This window comes from Apium graveolens, chromosome 4, assembly GCF_009905375.1.
Source record: "Apium graveolens cultivar Ventura chromosome 4, ASM990537v1, whole genome shotgun sequence".
Taxonomy (NCBI): Eukaryota; Viridiplantae; Streptophyta; class Magnoliopsida; order Apiales; family Apiaceae; genus Apium; species Apium graveolens.
In genome coordinates, this window is record NC_133650.1 from 21,306,230 (window position 1) to 21,320,458 (window position 14,229).

Below are 14,229 nucleotides of genomic sequence, written 5' to 3' on the forward strand. Positions count from 1 at the left end.
GCTCACCAAAACTCAAGAAACTCAAAACACTCAAACCCACAGTCAATATGAGATTATTAGAGTTCCTATACTGAGACCTTCTGAGTATCCCATATGGAAAGTGAAGATGGCTATGTTTATGGAAGCTACAGATCCAGAATACCTTGACAGAATTAATGAAGGACCATATAAGCCTACCAAGCTCTCTGTTGCAGTTGCTGATCAACCAACAAAGTCCATAACAAAGGAGAAAGGTGATTACACAGCTGAAGACATCTCATCTATTTCCAAGGATGCAAGGGTAAGGCATTTGCTGCATAGTGCCATTGATAATGTCATGTCAAACAGGGTAATTGGATGCAAGACTGCAAAGGAGATATGGGATGCTTTGGAGACAAGATGCCAGGGAACTGATGTAATCAAAAAGAACAGGAGGACTATACTCACTCAAGAGTATGAGCACTTTGACTCAAAAGCTGATGGGTCATTAACTAACTTATATGACAAGTTTGTCAAACTCTTGAATGATCTGTCACTGGTGGACAAGGAATATGATCTTGAAGATTCAAATCTAAAATTCCTTTTAGCTCTTCCTGAAAATTGGGATTTGAAGTCTACTACCATAAGAGACAACTATGACCTTACTGAAACTACTCTTGATGAAATTTATGGCATGCTCAAGACTTATGAACTTGAGATGGATCAAAGGAGCAAGAGGCATGGAAGAAAGTCAAGGACAGTTGCTCTTAAAGCTGAGGAGAAATCTCCTAAAGTGGTTGCCTCAAAGAGGGGCAAAGGGAAGGCTCTCATCATAAAGTCTGATTCAGAGTCATCATATTCTGATGATGATGATTCAGAAGCTGAAAGTTTAAATGAAATGGATGTTGATGTAGAGATGATGAAACTGTGTGCTCTTATGGTGAAGGGTATCACAAAGATAGCCTACAGGAAATTCAGAAAGGGCAAGAAGTTTTTCAGGAAAGGTGGAAGTTCTGATAAGAAAGGGTTCAGAAAGTCTGAAGGCAAAGGAGGAAAGTCTGACAGAGGAGACAACTCAAGTATCAAATGCTACAATTGTTGGTAAAGAGGCCACATATCTCATGACTGCAAGAAAGGAAAAAGTGACAAAGGCAAGGCACTTGTCACAAAGAAGAAAAACTGGACAGACACTTCATATTCTGAACATGAGGTGAACTATGCCTTGATGGCAAATGCAAATAGCAGTACTGAAACTGCTGAATTGAAGGTACCTCAAACAACTTATGCTTTTCATACTGATGATATTACTGAGTTGAGATTATATCTTAAAACTATGTTCATTAGAAATAAACATAGGCTTAATGACAAAGAAGCAGCTTAAGCATAAGCTAAAAGAGATTAGAAATGTGAAAAAGGTAAAGGAAGCTAGGAAAAATAGGAATGGAAAGGAAGGTGTGAATAAAAGCAATAATTATATGCTTGTTCCTAATGCTCCTAGAAAAAAATGTTATAACCGTGGAAACTCTAATCATCTTGCTTCTTTTTGCAAGAAAAATAAAGATATAAACTTTTTACCTCCTAAATCAGGAGTTAAGAGTCGGTATGTTAGGTTTAAACAACAAAATCCTTATTTTCATTATGGTAGTTTATGGCATTCCATTTATACTTGTAAGGAATATCATAGTTTGTACTATGATTATTATCAAATAAAACCTTTTTTGAAGAAAGTTAGTTTAATTCCTTCTAGTGTAAAGTTTGATGCAAAGTCTGATATAAATTCTGATGAACAACATGTTAGCATAAACTCTGAAATTAAATCCGCTGCAAATGCTAAAAAAACTTAAAAAGTCCAAAGGATCCAAGCAAGTCTGGATCCTTAAAACTAACCAATAGTGGTCTTTGTGATTGCAGGGCAACAGAAAAACATCCTAGTTCTAGACAGTGGATGTTCAGGACATATGACTGGAAATAAAGCCCTGCTATCAGACTTTGTGGAGAAAGATGGCCCAGGAGTTTCTTTTGGAGATGGCAACATGGGAAAAACTCTGGGATATGGCAATATCAATCTTGGGAATGTCATCATTGAATCAGTAACTCTTGTCTCAGGACTTAAACATAATCTTTTAAGTGTGAGTCAAATCTGTGACTGAGGTTATCATGTGGTTTTCTTTGAAAAACACTGTGAAGTTGTAAGTAATTCTACAGGCAAAGTAGTTGTGAAAGGTTACAGGCATGGTAACATTTATGAAGCCATACTTTCAAAAAATTCCGATGGTTCTGCAATCTGTCTGTTAAGTAGAGCATCAATTGAAGAAAGCTGGAATTGGCATAAGAGACTCTCTCATTTAAATTTCAAAAACATAAATGAGCTAGTAAAGAAATATCTTACGAGAGGACTGCCAAAATCAGTATTTGCTCCTGATGGCCTTTGTGATTCATGTCAAAAGGTAAAATAAATAAAATCTTCATTCAAGAGCAAAACAGAATCCTCAATTATTGATCCTTATCACCTACTACATGTTGATCTATTTGGTCCAGTCAATGTCATGTCTATTGCAAAGAAGAAATATGTTATGGTTATAGTGGATGAGTTCACAAGATACACTTGGGTGTATTTCTTACACAAGAAGAATGAAACTGCATCTACTCTAACTGATCATGTCAGACAGCTGCATAAATTGGTCAAAGATTCTGTTAAAATCATAAGAAGTGATAATGGCACTAGGTTCAAGAATTTAATCATGGAAGAGTTCTGCAAAGAGCATAGAATTAAACAGGAGTTTTCTGCACCTGGAACTCCACAGCAAAATGGAGTTGTAGAAAGAAAGAACATGACTCTCATTGAAGCTGCATGAACTATGCTTGATGAAGCAAAGCTACCAACCTACTTCTGGGCTGAAGCTGTGCAGACTACTTATTTTACACAGAATGTTACACTCATAAACAAGCATGTAAAAATACCATATGAGATGGTGAAGAAAAAGAAGCCAAATCTGAAATACTTTCATGTATTTGGATGCAAGTGTTTTGTTCTTAAGACTCATCCTGAACAACTGTCAAAATTTGATCTAAAAGCTGATGAAGGAATTTTTGTTGGATATCCACTTTCCACAAAAGCCTTCAAAGTCTACAATTTAAGAACAAGGGTTGTCATGGAATCTATCAATGTATCTTTTGATGATAAAAAGATTACTGGACTTGAAGATTTCAATGATCATATCAGCTGAGATTTGAAAAAGAAGATTTAAATTCTGATTCTGTCAATTCTGATGGTTTAAATCCTGATCCTGTAAGTTCTGATGGGTTAAATTCTATGTCATTGAAACTGTGATAACTACTCCAAGGGAAATTGCACCTGTTCAGGGGGAGCAAGCTGAAGATCCTACCACAACTCAAGACTCTCAAGAAGCATCATAACCTGTCACTGTCTCTTCAAGTTCTGATGAGCCAAATTCTGATAATTCTGGAAACTCTGATTCTTCAAATCCTGAAGGATCCAACTCAAATTCTGAAGTCTCAGAGAGCATATCTACAGGGGGGCATCAGAAGATGCTGATGGAGACAGCATGGATCATGAGGGAGGATCCAGTTCTAGAAATTAACTTCCATCTGCAAGGAAGTGGACCAAATCATATACATCTGACTTAATAATTGGAGATCCCAAAGCGGGTGTTAGAACTAGAACTGCAACATCAAATGAATGTCTCTATCATTCCTTTATGTCTCAGACTGAACCAAAGAAAGTGGAAGAAGCTCTTCAAGATGCTGATTGGGTACAAGCAATGCAGGAAGAGTTAAATGAATTTGAAAGAAATAAAGTCTGGACCCTACTGCCAAGACCAAAGAACAGATCAATTGTTGGCACAAAATGGGTGTTCAGAAAAAAAACTGACAGTGATGGCATAATTACAAGAAACAAAGCAAGGCTGGTTGCTAAAGGCTACTCTCAAAAGGAGGGTATTGATTATGATGAAACATTTGCACCAGTTGCTATATTGGAAGCCATAAGAATCTTTTTGGCTTATGCTGCTCACAAGAAGTTTAAAGTCTTTCAAATGGATGTGAAAAGTGCTTTTGTCAATGAAGAATTGGAAGAAGAGGTATATGTTGAACAACCTCCAGGATTTGTAGATCCAAAATTTCCTAATCATGTCTACAGACTTGATAAAACACTTTATGGCCTTAAGCAAGCTCCAAGAGCATGGTATGAGACTTTAGCTCAATTCCTACTGGAAAGTGGATTTAATAGAGGCACAATTGATAAAAACACTGTTTTATCTCAACCATGGAAAGGACTTACTTTTGGTACATATATATGTTTATGATATCATATTTGGTTCTACAAATGCCAAACTTTGTGAAAGGTTTGCAAAGTTAATGCAGTCAAGATATCAAATGAGTATGATGGGAGAACTTAGCTATTTTCTAGGACTTCAAGTTAAGCAAAATGAAGAAGGTACTTTTATCTATCAATCTAAGTACACCAGAAATTTACTCCAGAAATTTGGAATGCAAGATTGTTCAACTGCATCCACTCCCATGGCCACTGCAACCAAGTTAGATAAAGATACTGGAGCATCATTAGATATTACTAACTATAGAGGTATGATTGGTGTTAAGGCGAAAACACACGCTAATATTCACGCAAGTATACGCGTTCACAAGTAGTATAAGATATAAATCAGATTCGTTCCCACAGAGACTGGTTTTGGTTAAGATCAATTTATGCACCTATGCAACAATGTATGGTTATCTCTCAATGCTAAGACAAATAATAAATTGGGTTTTTATTAAACTAAGAGATTATACTAAATAACATTAACTAAGAGAATTAAGGTTAAATTAATATATATGACAAACATGGGATTCTAACTTCATTAAATACTTTATTCAATAGCCTTTTCGTTCTTAACCTTAGCATGTGATGGTGAGGACACTAATCAGATAACACGAAACTGATAAACGCCAACTTTCGTTGCACGAGTACCATTCTACCAGACATCCACAAAAGAGATAGAAGTTGAATAGGCACCAATTATATTGAGACCCTATATGTCTATAGAATTTGACAACATAACGGTTTAAGCACAAGTTATCCATCTTGATTACATAGGGCAAGTAAAACAGTTAGAGTTACCCACTAATCATGCATACACATACATGAACCTATGCTAGCATGGCAAGTTCTAAACCTCTATATTCACTGTCGCTTCAATAGAGATTAACACATAAGACGAATAAGCACAACCAATACTAGGATATCAATCAATCACCACACATAAAGATATCAAAACAATTAACTATTGAAATCCATAAGTAAATCCGCTAGAACCCCATGACAACGATTAGCTCATAATCGAACTCATCGTCACCATGGGTTCCAATGAAAGCATGGTATAAAACAAGGTCTTAATAAACTGAATAATAATTAAAGTATGAATAAACGAGATCTAGGTTCAACAAGAATGAAAACGAGCATCCAAAGTTACAACTAATTCAAAGAATCACAAGTTGAAAACAAGATCTTCATTTTCGGAGTTGTTCTGTGCTTCTAGGTCTTCTCCTTGGTATCCCAATCTTCCCGGATGATGAAAACCCTTTTTTTTAAGTATATATACGCCCCTAGTGGACCTGGACCCTTAAAATCGTCAAATTCCACTCAAAAAAGGCTTTTTCAGCGAAATCAGCGACCAGCCGCGCCCTGAGCGGCCGCTCAGCTCTCCTGAGCGGGCGCTCAGCTCTCTGAGCGGCGCTCAGCTACTGACTGGGAAAATATTCTGATGAATCTTGTTTTGACCATAACTTGAGTTCTACTCGTCAGAATTAGGCGATTCAACTGCCCACGCGAAGCTATTGATATTCTCTACAACTTGACAATGGCCTTGGCTTCCAATTCTAATCACTTTTCATCATATTTCCTTTAAAAGCTCTTTTCTTCATTTAACTGATACCTGAAATGCAATAACATAAAAACACATCAAAATACCAACAACTTGAGTCCAAAACACCAATTTAAGCTTGTAATAAAGCATTCCAAGTGGATATAAAATCCACTTATCACACCCCCAAACTTGAATCGATGTTTGTCCTCAAGCATAAACAGACTCAAAACTACAGAACAAACCTAATGCATGAATGCAACTACGTGAATGCAACTAAATGATAATGCAATCGATCCCCTCAGAATAACCATAACCAAATGAATAAACCAATGCCTCTAAGAATGCAATAACTTGAAACAGAGTTCGAATAAATCCCACAAACCAACTCACAAACCAGAAACGTGCGTGTGTGGATGCTTAACAGATATACTCTCGATACTAGATCAATAACCATAACATATTTATCATCGAAACAATCAAAAGTTTATAAATAGAATAGACAATAAACGTATTATGACTCACAACACCTCCTTTCTACTAGAGTTATACAAGGATTCACACTATTATTGAACACATAACAAAGATGCTTATTTGATCGTGCAATGAATGAGGTCCCAAAAGACTTATACAATAATACCCATGTAGCGAGCGTTAGGTTAGCGGATCCCAGACTATAAAAGCCTTAGGTCACTAGGCACAAAGTCCCCTAGAACTTAATAACTCGAGTATTAAAGAGCTCACTCTTGATCAATTATGCATAAACACATACTTTTTTCTTTCTTTTTTTTCTTTTTTTTCTCTTTTCTTTTTTTTTCAACAATTTCTGAATGAGTGTGTTTCGCTCCATCTCATTCAACCTTAGACTACTCATAAAAATATGAGCCGGCTACTAGCCATTTGACGCCTAGCCTTACAACAACTAGCAATAAAATCCAAGTTTTTCTCCAAATAAAAAAAATCAGTGTTTTTATGTCATTACGAGAATATCACAAATTCTAAATATAACCAAGTGATTAAATCTCAACAACAAACAAGTATGATCATGATCTAGATCAAAAGCAACCCTATAAGACTTTATGAAAATATTTGTTTCTGGCATGCAAATCAATTCATTTAGACTTAAACATCCCTCTATTCGTCATCACCACACTGAAATCAACATCAACTTATCAAATATCATAGTTCATCTTAAGGGATCATGCTAAATATGCATGCAAATGCAACTATATGAAATCACATAAAAATAAACAAATATGTCCTAAATGAAAAATCATGCAAAAATATGAATGAACTACAACTAAACATGCAACATGAATCTATATGAATCTATATAAACACACACACTACTAATCCTTACATTATCACCCCCAAACTTAAAATTTTCAATATCCTCATTGAAGGTAATAATAAGGATTTCAGGCATACCTAATTAGCGGGAGATTCACCCTCGTCGGGTGGAGGATCAGGTGGCCAATCAACCTCGCCACTAGTGTCTCGGAAAATAGTACCGAAAGCGTGTGTCAAATCTTCAGCAAAATGATGGTGAATGTTGTGCATGGCCTCCATACGCCTAATTACTCGCCTGTACTGCTCATCACCAACACCAGTTCTATCAACTACATGTTGTACATGAGAAGAACCCTCTATAGGCACTGGAGGATCCGTTCGGCTACCCTCTACATCATCAAAGATATATCCCAACCCCTTGTCAAGGGGTGCACCTAAGAATGAATAACTCAAGTGATCTGGCTTTCGGTTGAGCTCAAGTATGGGAGCTTCTTGAATAAATGGTTCAAAACGCTTCTGAGAAATTTTCAGCTCTGCTAACCCAAGAGAATCGAATGGCAAATCCAACTTCCTCTTCCACGGAGGTGCATTCAAAACTTGCATTTGCTCTACTTTAAAGCACTCCTCTTTAGCTGTGGGTAACTTTATTTCCTTGAACACATTAAAAGTGACCTTTTGATCGTAAACCTTCATCGTAAGCTCTCCTTTTTGCACATCGATCATAGTTCGGCCTGTAGCCAAGAATGGTCTTCCCAAGATGATGGGAATCTTCTTATCTTCCTCGAAATCAAGAATTACAAAGTCAGCAGGGAAGAAGAGTTTATCCATCTTGACCAAGACATCCTCCACTATACCTCGTGGATAAGCGATGGAACGGTCAGCTAGTTGTAATGACATGTATGTTGGTTTCGGATCAGGCAGACCAAGCTTCTTGAAGATAAATAAGGGCATCAGATTGATGCTAGCTCCTAAATTACATAAACACTTGTCGAACGACAAGTTTCCGATGGTGCAAGGAATAGTGAAGCTTTCAGGATCTTTAAGCTTTGGAGGCAACTTCTGTTGCAGCACAGCACTGCATTCCTCTGTGAGAGCAACGGTCTCTAAGTCATCGAGATTCACTTTCCAAGAGAGAATACCTTTCATAAACCTCGCATAGCTAGGCATCTGTTCAAGAGCTTCAGCGAAAGGTATGTTGATATGAAGTTTCTTGAACACCTCCAGAAACTTCTCAAACTGCTTATCCGGCCTTTTCTTCTACAGCTTCTTAGGAAAAGGAGGTGGAGGATATATCTGTTTCTCTCCTGTATTACCCTCAGGAGGAATGTGTTCCACAGTAGTCTTCCTTGGTTCCACCTTTACTTCCTTCTGCACTTCTTCTTCAGCCACAACTGCATTTTCTGAAACTTGAGATTTTTCAGGCTCTTCGTCTTGCTGAACTTGGGGGCTTGCGACCTTTCCAGACCTTAAGGTGATGGCGTTCACGGGGGCTCGGTATTAATTTTTAGTTTATATGCTTGTCATCAGTGGTCGTTAAAGTTCACTGACTCGAATTCTTTTACTTTCACGGTTTATTTATTTGTGTTTCAGGTACTCATTACAATGGGAGATCCAGCAGCACGAATGAAAGCCTTGATGAATTTTTCTCAACCCAAGATCAATGACATTCAATCTAGCATTATCCGACCAGCTATCACAGCTAATACCTTTGAGATCAATCCTGGCATAATTCAATGGGTGCATAATTCAGTCCAGTTTGGGGGTTCTCCAACGGAAGATCCCAATACGCACATTAGGGATTTCATAGAGATCTGCGACACCTTCAGGTTCAATGGTGTTTCTGAAGATGATATTAAGCTGAGACTTTTCCCATTCTCTCTGAGGGACAAGGCTAAGAGCTGGTTACCCTCTCTACCAGCTGGTTCGATTACTACTTGGGAAGATCTTGCTCAGAAGTTTCTTACTAAATTCTTCCCTATGACGAAGACAGCTGCAATCAGTAATGCTCTTACTCAATTTGCGCAGAAATCAGGAGAATCTTTATATGAAGCTTGGGAACGCTACAAGGAGATGCTTAGGAAGTGTCCTCATCATGGAATGCCTGATTGGATGATCATCAATTGTTTTTACAATGGGTTGGGAGCACAGTCAAGACCCATACTCGATGCAGCATCAGGCGGAGCACTATTGGCAAAGAGCTATAAGGAAGCTTATGATCTAATTGAACTGATGGCTGCTAATGAATATCAGTATCCAACCCAGAGTTATCCACATGGCAAGGTAGCAAGAGTTCTTGAAGTGGATACAGCTACGGCTATCACTGCTCAACTAAAGGCGTTGTCTATGAAGATCGATTCTCTGGCTAACTATGGTGTTAAGCAGATAATTAGTGTTTGTGAGCTGTGTGCAGGTTCGCATGCGACGGAACAATGCGCTATATCTAGTGACTCAGCTCAGTTTGTGAGCAACTTTCAGAGATCGCAACAACTAGTTCCAGACACTTATCATCCTAACAACTGGAATCATCCTAACTTCAGCTGGAGCAATAATCAGAATGTGATGCAACAGCCGTTCCAGCAGTTTGGAAATAAGCTATTCAACCCTCCTGATTTTCAGCAACAAATTGCACCAAAACAACAACTCCAAATTCAACAACAAAATCATGATGCAGGTCTATTTTCGAATGAAAAATTTAAATTGGAGGAGTTGAGGCTTATGTGCAAAAACCAGGCTCTTATATGCCAAAGCCATGCTATTTCTGTCAAGACTCTGGAGAACCAAATAGGGTAAATTGCTAATGTCTTATTGAATCGACCACCAGGAACGCTTTCTAGTGATACAGAAACAAATCCAGGCAAGAGGGAAGTTGAAGAACAGGCGCCAAAAACTTGTTAGGGCGAAAACACGCGCTAATATTCACGCAAGTATACGCGTTCGCAAGTAGTATAAGATATAAATCAGATTCGTTCCCACAGAAACTGGTTTAGGTTAAGTTCAATTTATGCACCTATGCAACAATGTATGATTATCGCTCAATGCTAAGACAAATAACAAATTGGGTTTTTATTAAACTAAGAGATTATACTAAATAACATTAACTAAGAGAATTGAGGTTAAATTAATATATATGACAAACATGGGATTCTAACTTCATTAAATACTTCATTCAATAGCCTTCTCCTTCTTAACCTTAGCATGTGATGGTGAGGACACTAATCAGATAACACGAAACTGATAAACGCCAACTTTCGTTGCACGAGTACCATTCTACCAGACATCCACAAAAGAGATAGAAGCTGAATAGGCACCAATTATATTGAGACCCTATATGTCTATAGAATTTGACAACATAACGGTTTAAGCACAAGTTATCCATCTTGATTACAGAGGGCAAGTAAAACGGTTAGAGTTACCCACTAATCATGCATACACATACATGAACCTATGCTAGCATGGCAAGTTCTAAACCTCTATATTCACTGTTGCTTCAATAGAGATTAACATGCTATCTTATATGTTAGCTACGCACATAAGACGAATAAGCACAACCAATACTAGGATATCAATCAATCACCACACACAAAGATATCATAACAATTAACTATTGAAATCCATAAGTAAATCCGCTAGAACCCCATGACAACGATTAGCTCATAATCGAACTCATCGTCACCATGGGTTCCAATGAAAGCATGGTATAAAACAAGCTCTTAATAAACTGAATAATAATTAAAGTACGAATAAACGAGATCTAGGTTCAACAAGAATGAAAACGAGCATCCAAAGTTACAACTAATTCAAAGAATCATAAGTTGAAAACAAGATCTTCTTTTTCGGAGTTGTTCTGTGCTTCTAGGTCTTCTCCTTGGTATTCCAATCTTCCCGGATGATGAAAACCCTTTTTTTTAAGTATATATACGCCCCTAGTGGACCTGGACCCTTAAAATTGTCAAATTCCACTCAAAAAAAGCTTTTTCAGCGAAATCAGTGACCAGCCGCGCCCTGAGCGGCCGCTCAGCTCTCCTGAGCGGGGCTGAGCGGGCGCTCAGCTACTGACTGGGAAAATATTCTGATGAATCTTGTTTTGACCATAAATTGAGTTCTACTCGTCAGAATTAGGCAATTCAACTGCCCACGCGAAGCTATTGAGATTCTCTACAACTTGACAATGGCCTTGGCTTCCAATTCTGATCACTTTTCATCATATTTCCTTTAAAAGCTCTTTTCTTCATTTAACTGATACCTGAAATGCAATAACACAAAAACACATCAAAATACCAACAACTTGAGTCCAAAACACCAATTTAAGCTTATAATAAAGCATTCCAAGTGGATATAAAATCCACTTATCAATTGGCTCATTACTCTATTTTACTGCAAGTAGACCTGATATCATGTATGTTACCTGTCTTTGTGCAAGATTTCAGGCTGATCCAAGAGAACCTCATCTAATAGCTGTGAAAAGAATTTTCAAGTACGTCAAGGGTATAGCTGATCTAGGATTGTGATATCCTAGAGAATCAGATTTTAAGCTAATAGGTTACTCAGATGCAGATTTTGCAGGATACAAAATAGACAGGAAAAGCACTAGTGGAAGCTGCCAATTTTTTGGAGGCAGATTGGTTTCTTAGTTTAGCAAAAAATAGAAATCAATTTCCACATCAACTGCAGAAGCAGAATATATTACTGCAGGAAGCTGATGTGCATAGATTCTTTGGATGAAGAATCAGTTACTGGACTATGGGTTAGAATTTTCTAAAATACCTATTTACTGTGATAATCAAAGTGTTATTGATATAACAGGTAATCCAGTTCAACACTCAATGACAAAGCACATCAGCATTAGGTACCATTTCATAAGGAAACATGTGATGGAAGATACAGTGGAATTGTATTTTGTTCCAACAGATCAACAACTAGCAGATATCTTCACAAAACCACTATGTGAAGCTAATTTTACATGACTGGTAAATGAACTTAGAATGGTTTCAGGTTCTTTCTCAAAATCTGCTTAGTTTTTATTCTCATGCATCAGACTTTATGATCAGTGTTTACAGATTGTCTTATCTCTATGTAATATGTGCTTAAATTGTAATATATTAAATACTGATTGTTATCTGATGTGATTTTATATACTCTGATAGTGTTTTGAATGTTTTGTGACTATTCAATCCAATGAGGATTACTGTGCTAGATGCTGACCTAGTAGTCTTTAACATACTAGAAATCCCATGTTTGAATTAGTTGTTTATGTGGAAATTCATTAACACAAGCAAATTCTGATTTTGAGCTTAGTCAAATTTACTTTGTGTAAGTCATAAACTAGATTATTGCTTCTTATCTGTCAAATTCTAATGTAAGTAAATCTTAAGGATGAAACACATGCTTGATAAGCCTCACTTATCTGAAGAAAAGAGAGAAAAGAAAATTGAAGTCGGGTACTCCTTTGAGATCTAGAGTAAATATGTGGAAGGGAAGACCCAAGTGCATTGCTGGTATTAAGTTATATGCATTAGAAAAGCAAATAAATTTTTCTTGGTGACTTTTCACATTCTCTGATTACTGGAGAAATACTCTGATAATAGCATAAATTATGATAACAGTTGTGACTCACTTACACTGAGAAGCCACTGTAAAAAGGAATTTCAAAAAATGCATAAAATGAGCACAAACAGTTGAGGTGGACTCTTGCATAAATTTGTTCTATAGTAGACTTCAAAAGTAAAGACATATTTTAAGCACCTTTCTTAGTTATGCCTTATTTCTAAGATGTACTGAAGTTTATCAGACTTTAATCTTTATCTGATATTTTGCTAATGCACACACTCTCTCACTCCACATGAATGATGAAAATTACTGTGGTGATTAAGTTGTTTTTGACAAACAGTTAAGTGTCATTTGCATAAATTCTGAGGACAAGTTTTGATGGAAGTTCTGATGATTAAACTCTGAAGAAATAAGTCAGTTTTTTTATGAAGAATCACAGAAATAAACATTCACTTTCTGAGAACAGAAGCCATCTTCTGATGACCGTTAAAATCTGATAATAGTCAAGTTTTGATATTAAATCCTGATGGAAACTCTGATGCTTACGTGGCATTATTTATTTACTTGACTTATTTGTGGTAATATTGAACAGTTATATTTTATCAGAATATATTTAAGTGAGATAAAAACAGTCATAATCATCTGTTTAGTGGGAAACGTGTTTTTCTTGAAAAACTGCATATGCACAATAATTACTACTTATTTCTCGTGTCCACTAACTACTGCTTTAACTATTTACTAACTGTTCACATGTTGACAGGTGTAAATTGTCTGACATGCTTCACAAATATAGTTGTTGTCACGTGGGCCGTATAAATAAGAAAGTTAAAAGATTTTCTAATCTTTTACCTACTTTTCTCATTCTCTCATCTCTCTTATTTTCTCTCACCCACTAATATTCTCTGAAGCTCTATTTTCTCACAGGCATTTTATCAAACACTTTGTGTACACACTATTCTCACTTGATTTTTCACAGAAATGGCACCAAAAGACATCATTTTCAATGGAGCTAAGTTTGTTCCTAACAATTACTTAGCTATTCTTAGCAAGGATGAAGCCCCATCAGATCTACACTTTGTTCAGGACTTCCTTGCTAACAGCGAGATTGGGTATGTATTGACCCAACCTCAATCACTCTCAGGAACTCAGATACTGGAGTTTTGGAGGAGTGGGGTTTATGATGATGGTGGAAAAGATGGGTCCCCTAGTATTATTTTCACAACATGGGAGGTTGAACATGTGGTGACTGTGTCTACAGTTTGCCAAGCTCTACATCTGCCAGAAGACTGCACTTTTTCAACAGTTGAGGAGCCGGCTCTTCAACAGATGATGGCTAATCTGGGTTATAAAAAATCATTGTCCAAGCTGGGACAATTGAAGAGGCCATACATATGGAAGAAATGGAGTTTCTTCTTTGACTGCATCACCAGAACTTTTGCAAACAAATGTTCAAACTTTGATGCAATTCCAATCCTTAGTCAGCAAATTGGGTATGCTCTAATTACTCAATCTCATTTTGATTATGCTAGTGCTGTACTAGGTTTCATAGGTGATA

General features: G+C 36.9%; 1 non-coding gene across 1 annotated transcript; it reads right to left on the reverse strand.

Moving 5' to 3' along the window:
- Window positions 1-9,119: 9,119 nt before the first annotated feature.
- LOC141722907 (small nucleolar RNA R71) lies at window positions 9,120-9,226 on the reverse strand. Its single transcript, XR_012575904.1, has one exon. It is a non-coding gene; the product is annotated as a small nucleolar RNA R71 (small nucleolar RNA).
- Window positions 9,227-14,229: the final 5,003 nt, after the last annotated feature.